Genomic DNA, 14649 nt, shown 5'->3' on the forward strand with positions numbered 1-14649 from the left:
AAAGATTCCAAAGGTAATAACTGATACACAGAACAAAAGACACTAAGATAGGAAGAGGACCAAGATGGTGGCTAGGATGACCCTGACCTAATCTCCTCCCACAGACACACCAAATCTACGCCTACATACAGAGCAATTCCTCCTGAAGAAGACCTGAGGGCTGACTGAACAGCTTCTGTACATAGAAAGACCACATAGAAATGGGTAGGAGAGACGGAGACACGGTATCCATGGGAACTCCACCCATGAGGCAGCAACCTGAGATAGGAAGGGATATTACTGAAGGGTCCAAGCACTGATTCACCCACCCTGGGACACAGTGAAAAAACAGCTGTTTAGAGGGCACATATACTATACAGCAAAGAAATCCATTTACTAACCCTAGAACTCCTGCCAAACAGGTGGGGAACTGCTGGATACCTCTGCAGGATCAGGGGTGCTGGCAGAGCATTGTTTTAGTCCTCCAAGGACTTCCCCAGTCCCACGCCTGCTCCTGCTCCAGCCGTCCTGCTAAGGTGGCCCCGGTGTTGTGCATTCCAAGGACTGCCCCTGACCTGCAAGCAGTCCACACAGGGGCATTCCCACAGAAGACCACTCCTTCAAGACTGGGAGGGGGAGCTGTTTTCTCTACTCTGTAGAAACAAACACCAAAAGTCAAGCAAAATGAGGATACAGAAGAATGTGTTCCAAACAAAAGAACAAAATAAAACCTTAGGGAAAAAAAAAAAAAAACCCTAATGAAACAGTGATAAATAATTTCCCTGATAAAGAGTTCAAAGAAATGATCATAAGGATGCTCACTGAAATTGGGAGAAGAATGGAGGAACTCAATGAGAACTTCAACAAAGATTAAGGAAATATAAGAAAAAAACAATCAGAGAAGAAGACCACAATCAACAGCAGATTAGATGACACAGAAGAATGGATAAGCAATCTGGAATACAGAATAGTGGAAATCACCCAATCAGAACAGCAAAAGGAAGAAAGAATTTTTTTAAATGAGGATAATTTAAGGGACCTCAGGGACAGCATCAAGTATACTAACATTCACATTATAGATATCCCAGAAGGAGAAGAAAGAGAGGAAGTAACAGAAAACTTATTTGAAGAAACAATGACTGAAAACTTCCCTAACTTGGGGAAGGAAACAGACATCCAGGTACAGGAAGCACAGAGTCCCAAAGAAGATGAATCTAAAGAGATCCACACCAAGACATAATTAAAGTGGCAAAAGTTAAAGTCAAAGTGAGAATCTTAAAGACAGCAAGAGAAAAAACAACTAATCACATACAAGGGAAACCTTGTAAGACTATCAGCTGATTTTTCAGCAGAAACTACAGGCCCGAAGGGAGTGGCAGGATATATTTAAAGTGCTAAAAGAGAAAAAAAATTACAATTTAGAATACGCTACCTGGCAAGGTTTTCATTCAGAATTGAAAGAGAGATTACAAAGTCTCCCAAAAAGCAAAAATTAAAGGAGTTCATCACTACTAAACGGCCTTACATGAAATGCTAAAGAGTCTTCTTTAAGGCCACAACTAGAAATGACAAAACATATATATATAAAAAAAAAATCTCACTGGTAAAGGCAAGTATAGTAAATGCAGTGGATGAGGCACTTAAGAGCTAGTATGAAGGTTAAAGGACAAAAATAGTACAAATCAACTATAACTACAATAAGTAGTTAAGGGATACACAAAATTAAAAAGATATAAGATATGACATCAAAATCATCCAACGTGGTGGTGTAGGGAGTAAAAATGTAGGCCATGTACAACGAGCCCACAGCTAACAACACACTCAATGGTAAACATCTGAAAGCTTCTCCTCTAAGATCAGAACTGAGACAAGGATGCCCACTCTTGCCACTTCATTCCACACAGTACTGGAAGTCCTAACCACAGCAGTTAGGTAAGAAAGAGAAATAAAAGGCATCCAAATTGGAAAGGAAGAAGTAAAACTGTCACTATTTGCAGATGACATGATACAATAAATAGAAAACCCAAAAGGCTCCACCAAAAAACTATTAGAACTAATAAATGAATTCAGTAAAGATGCAGGATATAGAATAGAAATCTGTTGCATTTCTGCCCACTAATAATGAAAGAGAAAGAGAACTATCAGAAAAAGAAATTAAGAAAACAACCCCATTAACAATTGCATCAAAAAGAATAAAGTACCTAAGAATAAATTTAACCAAAGAGGTGAAAAACCTGCATTCTGGAAACTATAAGACACTGATGAAAGAAACTGAAGATGACACAAACATATGGAAAGATATACCATGCTCATGGATTGGAAAGATCAGTATCATTAAAATATCCATACTACCCAAAATAATCTGCAGATTCAATGCAATCCCTATCAAAATATCAATGGCATTTTTCACAGAACTAGAACAAATAATCCTAAAATTTGTATGGAACCACAAAAGGCCCCAAATATACAAAGCAATCTTGAGAAAGAAGAACAAAGCTTGAGGTGTCACACTCCCAGACTTGAAACTATACTACAAAGCTACAATAATCAAAACACTATGGCACTGATACCAAAACAAACACATAGAACAATGGAACAGAATAGAGAGCCCAGAAATAAACCCATGTTCATATGGTCAAGGAGGTAAGAATACAATGGGGAAAAGATAGTCTCTTCAATAATTGAACAGTGTTGGGAAAACTGGACAGCCACATGTAAAATAATGGAACTGGACCACTTTCTTATACCATATACAAAAATTAACTCAAAATGGTTTTAAAGACTTAAATGTAAGACTTGAAACCATAAAACTCCTAGAAGAAAACATAGGTAGTAACTTCTTTGACATCAATTTTAGCAATATTTTTTGCATATGTCTCCTCCAGAAAGGGCAACAAAAGCAAAAATAAACAAATGGGACTACATCAAACTAAAAAGCTTTTGCACAGTGAAGGAAACCACTGACAAAACTAAAAGGTGATCTATTGAATAGGATATCTGCAAACAATGTATCTGACAAGGGGTTGATATCCAAAATATGTAAAGAACTCATACAGCTCAATAGCTAAAAAACAAACAACCCAGTCAAATATGGGCAGAGGACCTGAATAGATATTTTTCCAAAGAAGATATACAGGTGGCCAACAGGCACAAAAAAAGGTACTCAACATCACTAATAATCAGGAAAATGTAAATTAAAATCACAATGAGATCACCTCATACCTGTCAGAATGGTTATTTCAAAAAGACAAGATGTGGAGAAAAGGGAACCCTCATGCACTGTTGATGGGACTGTAAACTTGTATAGCCACTACAGAAAACAGTATGGAGGCTCCTCAGAAAACTAAAAATAGAGCTACCATATGACCCAGCAATTCCACTTCTGGGTACTTATCCAAAGAAAATGAAAACACTAATTCAAAAAGATACATGTACTTCTATGTTCATTGCAGCACTATTTACAATAGCCAAGATATGGAAGCAAACTAGGTGTCCATCAACAGATGAATGGGTAAAAAAGATGGGATATATATACACACATATATACACATATATACAATGGAATATTACTCTGCCATAAAAAAGAATGAAATCTTGCGATCTGTGGCAACATGGACAGATGCAGAGGGTATTATGGTAAGTGAAATAAATAAGAAAAAGAAAGACAAATACCATGTGATTTCACTTGTATGTGTAATCTAAAAAACAAAGCAAACAAAAAAACAAAACAGAAACAGACTTATAGGTACAGAGAACAAACTGGTGGTTGCCAGAGGGGAGTGGGGTGGAGGGACTGGTGAAATACGTGAAGGGATTAAGAGGTACAAGCTTCCACTTATAAAATAAATAAGTCTTGGGGATGTAATGTACAGGAAATATAGTTGATAACATTGCAATAACTTTGTATGGTGATGGATGGTAACTGGACTTATTGTGGTGATCATTTCATAATGTATAAGAATATTGAATCACTATGTTGAACACCTCAAACTATATCATAATGTATGTTAATTATAACTCAATAAAAAAAAACATACTATGTTACTCTGTAGACCAGAATCATGCCCTGCACAGCTGAAAGGGATCCCACTGAATCTAAGTGTGATGCTTAGCACCCTTGGGGTGAAACCCTGAGGACTCATGACCCATCACACCAAGGCCTTTACCACAACTTACATCACACTGCCTCCCCTCTATGACTTTCACAGTGTTTTTTTTCTGTGGCAGCGTAGTGGGTGGGGTAGGAGTGGAGAATAGCTATTAAGAGGTCATTTGAACCTTCCTTTAAGACACATGGGATTCCATAAACCCATAAGGAGATGTTATAAGCTTCCAAGATAAGTAAAATAGGTTTCTCCCTTCATTGCCAGACACATACATCTAATTAAAACTGAATACACAATTTAAATTTTTTCTGCTTTTCATGCAAGAAAAAAATTTTTTTTAAAGATTTATTTATTATTTATTTTTGGCTACGTTGGGTCTTAGTTGTGGCATGAGGGATCTTTTGTTGCAGCATGCAGGCTTCTCTCAAGGTGTAGCGCACAGGTTTCTGAGTGCATGGGCTCTGTAGTTGTGGCGCGTGGGTTCCAGAGCATGTGGGCTCTGTAGTTTGCAGCACGCAGGCTCTAGTTGAGGCGCACAAGCTCAGTAGTTGTGGCGCGTGGGCTTAGTTGCCCCGCGGCATGTGGGATCTTAGTTCCCTGACCAGGGATCAAACCCGTGTCCCCTGCACTGTAAGGCGGATTCTTTACCACTGGACCACCAGGAAAGTCCCAAGAATTTTATTTGAAATGTCATTTTTAATTAGTCCTCAGCATTCACTATATCAGGCAAAATAGTCTTCATCATTTCTAGAAGTCTTATTTACTAGCATTTAATAATAAATAGCATGCATTCAGGACTTACTACAAGTCAAGCATTGTTTTAAGCATACATGTACTAATTCATCACACACATAAAAACTTTATATCAAGCTGATACCATTGTTATCCATATTTTCCAGATGAGGAAACTGAGGCACAGTGACCAAGATCACATGGCTAGTAAGTAGTGGAGCTGAGATTCAAACCCAGGCACACTGATCCCATAGTCTGGCTATATTTTTCATCACTGTGTGCAGCTTAATTTTAGTCTTCAAAGCTAAGAACTCTCTACCATGTAATGTCAATCATCTTTAGTTCTAGAACCAAGAACTAGACAAAGTACTTGCAAGTTATATATTGACTGTAACTAGAGATGCATCCCACAGATTCCAGGCTATACCCCTCCTATTACATAGCCAAACAAATTATCTGATCATCTTTCTCAAGCAGGAAAAGGGGAAAGGGAGTAAAGCCAGCTGATTGGTCTTGGGTAGCAGCTGGGTGGGGGACAGGGAGAGGAAGGCTACCAAAACGAAGTCTGAGAGAATTCTACAGCCAATCTCAAGTACCTAAAACAGGTCATCAAAGCAAAGCCAGAGGCACATAACAACACATGCTGGGAACTACAATGGAAGGCCAGCAGGAGTCGGATAATCAGGGAAGATGACAGTTGGCAGGTAATCTAGACTTATCCTGGAGACAGATGCAAATGACCACTGTGGAAATCTCACATGCTTTCAATGTGCATGTACAGACAGGTCAGGTCCATTCAAAAGAGCCAGAATGAGACAATCATAATATGGTAATACAATTCTATGACCATCAAAGCTGGCACACACTAGGTAAGTAGATAAGCTTGTATGTAAGGTAAGCAGTAAGAGTATGTCTGTAATAAGGTGAGGGATAAACAATGCAATTCAGACCATAAAATTCCAAAAGATCAATGATAAAATATATGGAGGAAAGAAACTTTACAATAAATTTAATACACATACAAATGAAATGTACAAAAAAATAAAATAGAGAGTAAAAACCTTTACTAGCTCTACCACTGACTAGTAAATTTTTTTTTCATTATGCTCTTCAATACAATTTAACAAAAGTGTTGATCTTCCAGTATATGAGATTGAGAACACTAGGAATTACAGGGACTCAAATACCATTAAATTGTAACAGCACAAGGCTATCACAATCCATCATCTTACTAATACAAGTAAACAACTATAGCACCATAAAGAACATTAAGAAAAGAGCTAGACAGAACAAGGAAACATTTAGTGGGAGGAGGTGGCATTTGAGATATGTCCAAAATCTCTCTGGTGTCAAGAACAGGCAACAGAAGACAAGAAACAATGTGGACAGAACTAGGGTGACAACAATGGGTATAAATGAAGGGACAAATGAAGGCCTTGGCAACTAGTGTGGTCAAATTTGGGGAGGAATCAAAGATGATATGAAGGTGTTAGGAAACATCTTCCTTAATCCAAGGTTGGCACTGGGACAGCCTCTTGAAAGAAGGCTTCACACTGTTCCTAAGGACCGCCTACCTCGGCATCCCTTGCCATCATCACCACCCAGACTTCAGGAGAGGGCCTGCCAGCCCTGGACACTTTGACTAAAGCTAATTAATAACCCTTCCCTTAAATCATACCACCCCGGGCGGTGTTTTGGGTTTTCCATTTTTACCTCCACAGTACAGTTGAGACAAAGTTCACACATTTAGAAAGACTTTCCTAAAGGCTAGGGAATTCATAAAAGGAAGTAACCCCAAAAGATGTAATGAATCAGAAGCAAGGTATAGGTTAGTCCTTCTCAGGCCATGGAGCACAGTTGGCATCAGGCCTTCAGTTGGCATCAGGCCTTCCCATCTCCCACATCTTCCCAGATGGTAGATATTATGTTTAATGCCCAGGCACCCCTCCTAGTCAGGCTCCTCAAAGTCAGACCAGGGGAGCAAACACACGAGCACAGTGGGTGCTCTCTCCCACAGCCCGTGTGTGGGATCCCAAGACCTGTTTTTTACCCAATTAATTCATATGAGCCATGACCTTGCTCTTCACCCTTGTCACTCTCAGCAATGAAACCCACAACCACTCCAACAAAGAGCAAAACACAGACACACACCAAATGCATAAATACATCTATAGAAGGGATCCATTAACAAAATATAGAAAGTTTCAAAAAGGAGATGATTAATGAAGGTTGGGGGTAAAAAGAAAGAAAGGGTAGAAGATAAATGACTTTATTTTAAAAATGTCATAATTTGAGATGTCAAAAATACTTCCAGGCAGAGGTACGTACCAGGTAGAGAAATGTTAATCTGCAGTTAGTAAAGGAGGTCGACCCTGGAGATGTTAAAAAAAAAAAAAAGTTGCAGTCTGGGAATACATAAGTAGAAAGTATAGAAAAGAGCGAAGTGAGAGGAAGACAAAACCTTTGGAAACGCCTCTATCACACTGAGTAGGGGACACAAGGAGGAATTGGCAAGACAGAGACAGAGAGGATGCAGTGAGACAGAAGGCAGTGAAGATGATGCATTCAAGAAAGAGGAAGTGGGCAGCAGCCCAAAATGCTTTAGAGAACGAGTCAGGTTAAACTAAGAAAGCCCAGTGGATCTGAAATAAAAGAACATAGCTGCCTTTGGAGAGGCAGAATTTAACAGAGTGGTGGGGGAGATCAGAACAGGGTGGGAAGGGGTGATCAGCAAGTGGGGGCGGGGCATATGCCTTCACATGGAGGAGGGAACGGAGGACTTGGGACTCTACACTTGGCTGGCACAGGGACCTGGCCTCACCGCTGCCTCCCCAGCACCAGCATGAGTTCTTGGAATGTAATAGGTACCCCATACATACTGTTCACGGAATGTTGTTTATTCAATGAATGTTGTTGTCTGATTAAACAAATGAATTAGTGAATGAATACAGTACTGATATTTGGGGGAGTACAAGAGAATAATCTTGTTATGGAATGTGTGTAATTCAGGTATGAAGGCTGCAGTTACATTGTTTGAAGATCTGGTCACAAGATAAAATGGCACAGTGGTTAAGAATCCCCCTGCCAATGCAGGGGACACAGATTCGAGCCCCAATCCGGGAAGAGCCCACATGCCGCAGAGCAACTAAGCCCGTGAGCCACAACTACTGAACCCGCGTGCCACAACTACTGAAGGCTGTGTGCCACAACTACTGAAGCCCGCACACCTAGAGCCCATGCTCCACAAGAGAAGCCACTGCAAGGAGAAGCCCACGCACCACAACGAAGACCCAACGCAACCAAAAATAAACAAATAAAAATAAATAAATTTATAAAAACAACAACAAGATAAAGGCTGTCAGTGTAGTTCACATGGTTGGATTTAGTGTGGGGCAGAGAGTGGCAGTCTCACCGCCAAGAGAGGCTGAGGTTAGTCTCTTTGACGGTAATCTGAAGAAAAAAAGAGTCTTTCAGGCCAGACACTAGAACTCAGAGGCAAACACAGGAGCAACTGCCTTGACCACGAAAACATCAAGAGATGCTGAAAGGAGCTCCCGAGGGGCAGGTTGTCAAGAAGGGGCTCTCCACCTGGGGGGCAATGGGGAGCAAGGAACTAAGAAATCCAGACAAGTGCCCACAAGGTTGTGAAAACCCTTTGGGGCTAGAGGTCACCCATCTCAGGCTGCTACTGGTTCTTGTCCTCTGTATTAAATCCCTTTGTTCGGCCCCACGTTTAAAGTCTTTGGAAAGTTCCAATCTGGGTCTGAGAACATGGAAGGATTCAGCCAGCACTGGGGGACAGGAGGATGGCTGCCCTGGGGTGGCAGCAGGAGCATAATAAGAGCGGAATAAGCCCAGGGATTAGTGTTGTGGAGTAACCACCAAGACACCTAGAAGTTTCAGGCTTTGTTTTATTAGGTGACATGGTATTCCCTTACAGGGAATCCAGGAAGGAATGTTTTTTTTCCCTGTCATTTCTCATTTTGTTTTTTTATGATTCTGACGAAGGAGAATTGAGCAGAGATGAGGTCTAAAGGGAGAAAACGGGTAAAGGGCAACAGAAAGGTTCAACTGTAAGAATTGATATAATGTAATTCAACAAAGCCCTGGAAGAAAGGATAGGCCATGAGATCCAAAGGGAGTGGGGGAGGTTTGTTTTTACAAAGTGGTATAAAGAAAGATTGAGAGTAAAGAGATCGCAAGCAGATGGAAGACACTCTGGGTGAGACTTAGGGGACAGAGTCAGCCAGAGAGCTGATTCAGCACAGAAAGTTCACAAAGCTGCTATGGTGAGGTCAGAGAGCCCAGTGTATAAGAATGTGTCTGCAATCTTGAGTGGCTAGATTGCTGGAATTTCCAGAAATTCTAATCAGCACCCTTTAATACTACCTATAACAATACTTGGCAACCTGAAAGGTTTTTTGCGATTGGAGATGCAGTCTTGCACTTGAGCTAAGTTCAGCTCACCATAATGGATCTGCCACATACCAAGTCATAATAATGGGATAAACTCACACCTCATGGCAGAATCATCTCACAATTTTTGAAACAACTCTGAAAAGACAGGTTCTAATCAAAGGAATCATAATTAATTTACCCTTCTTATTTTCCTTCAAATCGAGTCCAGTTGTACTGTTTAGTACCAAGATCCTTAAAGTCTTCCAGATGGAAGAAATTTTGGAAATTATCTAATCCAACCTCTCATCTATTATGACTTCAGTTTTCAACATCCATGGGAGACACAATTGGTGCCCACTGGCAGCATGTGCTCCTCTCCATTTCTCAGCCACATTTGCAGTACACCTGAGGCCACGTGGCTAAGCTCTGACCAATGGGACATTGGTGGACCTGATCTATGTCACTCCCAGCCCTGGCCCTACCTTGGATGGAGAAGGACCAATCAACCTGCATCGTATCAGACTCTGCTTGAGATGTAAATAAACTTCCATTATGTTATTCATCTGCATTTGTGGATCTGTTTCAGCAGCAAGCATTAACTGATTTTCAAGCCTTCTTTTAATAACCTAGCAACTCAATGAGTCATCAGTCATGCCAGAAAAAGGGATGGAGATTATTATTACCCACAGAGCCAAAGGATTAAAAAAGAGAGAAGAAGTTAGGTAACTCATTTTTAAAATACAGTGGCATCTTACTTATCTAAAGGTTATTGAGACATGACTTATCAAGGCTAAAGCCTCCCCCTCCCCCCCCCCCCACCGGAGAACCAAGAAATAAGCCATAGAGGTCTTAAAACAACCCAACTTGAGAGCTAAATGGAGTTTTAGAGCTTCACTCACTAGTTAGTCTCTCAGGCTCTATTTATTTACTCAAATTATCTTGGAGTAAATAAACCAGTCTTGGAAATCTAGTTTGTTATCTCACATCAGATAAATACTAGGAAATTGGAAGCCGTAAGGAGTACTGCTAGAAGGGTGCACATCACAACATTCTGAGATCCGTTTATAAAGGATATCATCCATTTTATAAAGGATGATTGAGCCCCGCTACTCCTGAATCCAGAAGGCATCACTGAAGGAGTTCAGCCCGCAACTGGTAAAAATGACTTGATGTCCTCAACTACCTCTTGTAAACTTGCAGAGAAGGTAGGACAATGTGTAAGAAGTCTCTGGAAATAGTTACTCAAAACAGTTTCAGTGTTTAAAGGCATACACTTGTTTACTTGAAAAACCAATATGTGAGGGCCACCTCACTTCCCCAGGTGGCCACATAATGATCCTCAAATATATGCGACATTGCCATTTGCACACTGTTAAAAAGTAAAACCGAGAATGGGTTGTTCCTCCCAAACCTATTTGGGGGCTCATATCCAGACTGAAGGAAATCAGCATTCCATAAGGAAAATCAAGATCCAAATATTATGTGAGGTAGAAAAGACCTTAGAGACCATTCAGAAAAGTTAGGTGACCAGAGGGCATCCATTCATCTCCCTGCAGAGGAGGAACCAGAGCCCATGTCCCCTGCCTTCTGAGCTTGGGTATAACTATCCACATCACAATTCTTCCCTGTACTTACTCACAACCTCTCCATCCCTGCCCAGGCCTCCCGTAGATCCATAGGCCTGATGCACTCACCTGAAGAAAGCAGTGTCCGACTGGGGAATGCTCCAGAAGGGTGGCGTTGTACACCTGCTTCAGGAAGATGGGCTCGTTGTCATTCACGTCGTCCACAGTGATGCTCACAAGGCAGGTGGCAGAGAGCGGGGGCTCTCCGAGGTCTTGGGCCACCACTCTCAGCTCTACAGCCTCCTGGACCTCTCGGTCCAGACTCCGGGTGGTGCTAATCACACCAATTTCAGGATCGATGCTGAAGGACGGTCCACACTCAGCGGTGGGCCTCAGAGCCTCCGGGTTGCAGCGCGCTGGGAGAGGGACCAGCGCGTAGCGCAGCCGGGCGTGGTCTGTGCCAGGCTCATCCGCATCGGAGGCGCTGACGCACACTACCGCGGTGCCGGGGGCCGCGGCCTCGGACACTGAGGCCCGGTAATTCTCCTGGCTGAAGAGAGGCGGCTGGTCATTGAGGTCAGCGACCCGGAGCAGCAGCGTCTTCTCTGTGCTCAGCGGCGGGGATCCCGCATCCGTGGCCACCAGTCGCAAATCATACAGGTCTCTGCTCTCCCTGTCTAGGGGCCCATCGACGCAAAGGAAAAATACTCCTGAGGAGCCTCCGGACCGCAGCGCAAAGGCTCTCTCACCGCCCTCCAAGGTCAGCGAGATGCTCCCGCCCCCGAGGCCCATACCGACTTCCCCGGCGGCCTCCTCTTCCTTCTCTGGGTCACCGTCCGCGTCGGACACGGAGACCCGAGCCACATAGTCGCCGACTCGAGAGCCCTCAGAGACGCGCGCGGCGCCTCCTTCGGTAAGGAAGAGCAGATGAATGGCGGGCCAGTTGTCATTCACGTCCAGCACCGCGATGGACACGCGCACGGTGGCAACCTCGGGCTCGGCACCTCCGTCGCGGGCCTCCACCACCAGCTGGTGCCAGGCCTGAGCCTCGCGGTCCAGCGGCCTCTGCACCCGCACCACCCCGCTCATCTCCTCCACCGCGAAATAGGCCGCGTCGCCCAGCGGCCCGCCACTGCCACCCGTCCCGAGCGCTTGCCGGGAGCGGATTCTGTAGCTCACATGGCCATTGGGCCCCAGGTCACGGTCGGTGGCGCGCACGCGACAGACCTCAGCGCCTGGCAGTGCGTCCTCGCGCACGGCGGCGCGGTACTCGCTCTGCTCAAATACGGGTGGGTTGTCGTTCTCATCCAGCACGCGCAGGTCCACCCGCAGGCTGCCCGTGCGCCGCGGGCGACCGCCGTCCCACGCCTCGATCTGCAGCTCGTGTGCTGCCACCGCCTCTCGGTCCAAGCGCCGCAGCAGCACCAGGTCTAGGGGCTCAAGGGGCGACGAGGACAGCGGCGACTTTGGTGACCCCGGGGCCCCGTAGCGCAACTGGAAGAATGGTCCTGCGGGGTCCTCAGAAAGGTCGGACGGTTGCACCAGGGTGTACCCCTGTATGCTGAACAGCCCGGCGTCCGGGTCTTGGGCGCCTGGCAGGCGGAAGGCTGTACCTGGCGGGCTGAGCTCGGAGACGTCGAGTTGCAGGGAGTCGCGGGGAAAGCGGGGCGAGTGGTCGTTCACGTCGTTGACGCGGATCTCCACCTGCACCACCGCGCCCAGCAGCGTGGCGGCCACGAAGCTGTAGTGGTCCCGCCGCTCTCGGTCCAGGCGCCGCGCCGTGCGGATGATGCCTGTGTCCGGATGCACGTGGAAGTCGTCCAGCAACGGGGAGTCATCCGAGTCCTCGGACAGAAAGAAGCCGCCCCCCTCCTGCTGCTGCTGCGTGGCCGGCAGCCCCGCGCGGATGTCGCCGACTAGAGTGTCTGGAGGAAGGCCCTCGTCCACGGAAAGACTGAGGTTGAACACCTGGGCAGACGAGCCCGAGGCCGCCCACAGCCACGCGTGCACGAAGAGCCCGAGCAGGAAGCGCTGCGCCCCGGGGCCGCCGCCGCCCGGCAGCCCTCTGGGTGACCCTCTGCTCCCGGGGAGCAGGAGGCGCTTCCCGGCTGGAGCCCCGAGCTGCTGACGCCCTTCTCCCATCCTCCGCCCAGAAGGGCTCATTTCTCCGCCAGCTCCTTGGGAAGGCTCCCGGGTAACTGCCAGGTTGTGGCACGATGGCAGAAAAATCCAGGAGCCTCTTCAGTGTCTGAGCCAAAGAAGAAAAGACTTTGTTTGGCAAACAAAACCAACAGACCCAGGAGTTCCCGAGGTTACATCTGCAACTGGTGAAAACGTCCTCCGCCCGCAGCTCGCGCAGACAGGGAGGGAAACTCTAGCTGCCTCTGCTGCTGCAGCCACCTCTTCAGTCCCTGGATTTCTTTAAACGAGTCTCATCTCTTTTCCTCTCTCCTTTTATTCTTTTTACATCTGTTCCTTGTTCTGCTAGGCTGGTTGTTTCGCCCTGGTAAAGTCAGGTGCATTATTCTTTTGCCAAAAAGAATGAAATTATTTAAAGCGCACACACAGGAGAGGCTGGGGGTCGGGCAGGGGAAGGAGGTGGAGTAAGGGCGGGAGGCCGGGAGCAAGGGCGCGCGGGGCCGGAGAGGGAGGGAGGGAGGAAGGGAGGAGGGAGCCGCGGCTCGGGCTGCGGCGTAGTCAGCGGCTCCGGGGGCAGCCGCACCCGCAGCGTCTCGGGGCGCTGGGGACCGCGAGGCTCCCCTCCGCCCCAGCCCCCCCCCCGCTCTCCTCCCCCGTCGTGACGCGGCGCACACCCGGGCAAACTCCCACCTGCGAGGCGCCGCTGCAGTGGGACCCGTTTGTGGCTGGGCTGGGGACGGAGCAGAGGGAGGCAAACGAGAAAGGACCCGGAGATTTGGACTGTGGGGCGGGTGAAGGTCGCGCAGGCCAGGCGTCCGCTGGGACTGTGCCTGCAAAGTGGCGAGGGGTGGGGGAAGGTGAGGCGGCAGCCTTCCCACGCTCTGCCCCCTCCATCTCCTCGACGGGCCCTGCAGCCGGCCTGACGCTGGGCTCCGGCTGAGCAGAGAGGGTGGGGGTTATCATCACACTGGGGAGCCAAACTTGTGTTCTCCATGTGGCGAGAGAGACTCGTCCCCAGCGGAAGGACAGATGGAGTCAAAGGCCGATGCACAGCTGGGGCCAGGATGACTGCAAAGGCAGGGGGAGGCGGAAATTGGGAAAACCCTCGAGAAACCCCGAGAAATCTGTGACACACATGGTGCAAACCACGCTTTATTATGCCGCGCTACCACTCAGCGACGTGAGAGCGGCTTGTCAGTCCCCTCTGCTACCAGGAATGACGACAATAGATTCGGCTTGCGAACACTTTTTATGCATTCAGCGCCATCACAACACTTCCAGAATGGTTTACAATGCTGATTTATGGGCAGAAAGACTGGGTGGCTGAGGGCCATCACCTCCCGGCTCTCCACCATCGCCGCTGAGCAGGACAGTTTGCTGGCAGGGCAACTATTGATACCACTTTCAAAATAGCTTGTGTCTGAGCACAAGAAGAACGCCAGTAAATTCCCATAGTCGGGGGTTTCTCTTCAGTTATCCGTCATAATAGGTAAAAACTGATAAATTGCCTCTAATAAAAAATGCCTGAGGAGGGGCTCTCTGCCCTCTTAAGGATGGCTGGCCAAGTTTAGCAAATGGTTTCTGCAATTTTGCTTTTATGCCAGAGGGAAGAATTAATTTCCTTGATACTGTTGCTCCCCTTTAGGGAGGACCAAAAGCCCTGCCTAGCGGTTCGTTACAGCAACAGCAAGATGCTTTTTTAACATATATAACTGCTAACCTACAGCCAC

At 46.3% G+C, this 14649-nt stretch overlaps 1 pseudogene across 1 annotated transcript; it reads right to left on the reverse strand.

The window, feature by feature from the left end:
- Window positions 1-3563: 3563 nt before the first annotated feature.
- Window positions 3564-13380, reverse strand: LOC309622262 (protocadherin-23 pseudogene; annotated as a pseudogene). The gene is made up of 2 exons (XR_014249449.1): window positions 10490-13380; window positions 3564-9634 (listed from the first exon to the last, which is right to left on the reverse strand). The product of XR_014249449.1 is annotated as a protocadherin-23 pseudogene (transcript).
- Window positions 13381-14649: the final 1269 nt, after the last annotated feature.

This window comes from Balaenoptera borealis (assembly GCF_965194805.1).
Source record: "Balaenoptera borealis genome assembly, contig: HAP1_SCAFFOLD_1939, whole genome shotgun sequence".
Classification (NCBI taxonomy): Eukaryota; Metazoa; Chordata; class Mammalia; order Artiodactyla; family Balaenopteridae; genus Balaenoptera; species Balaenoptera borealis.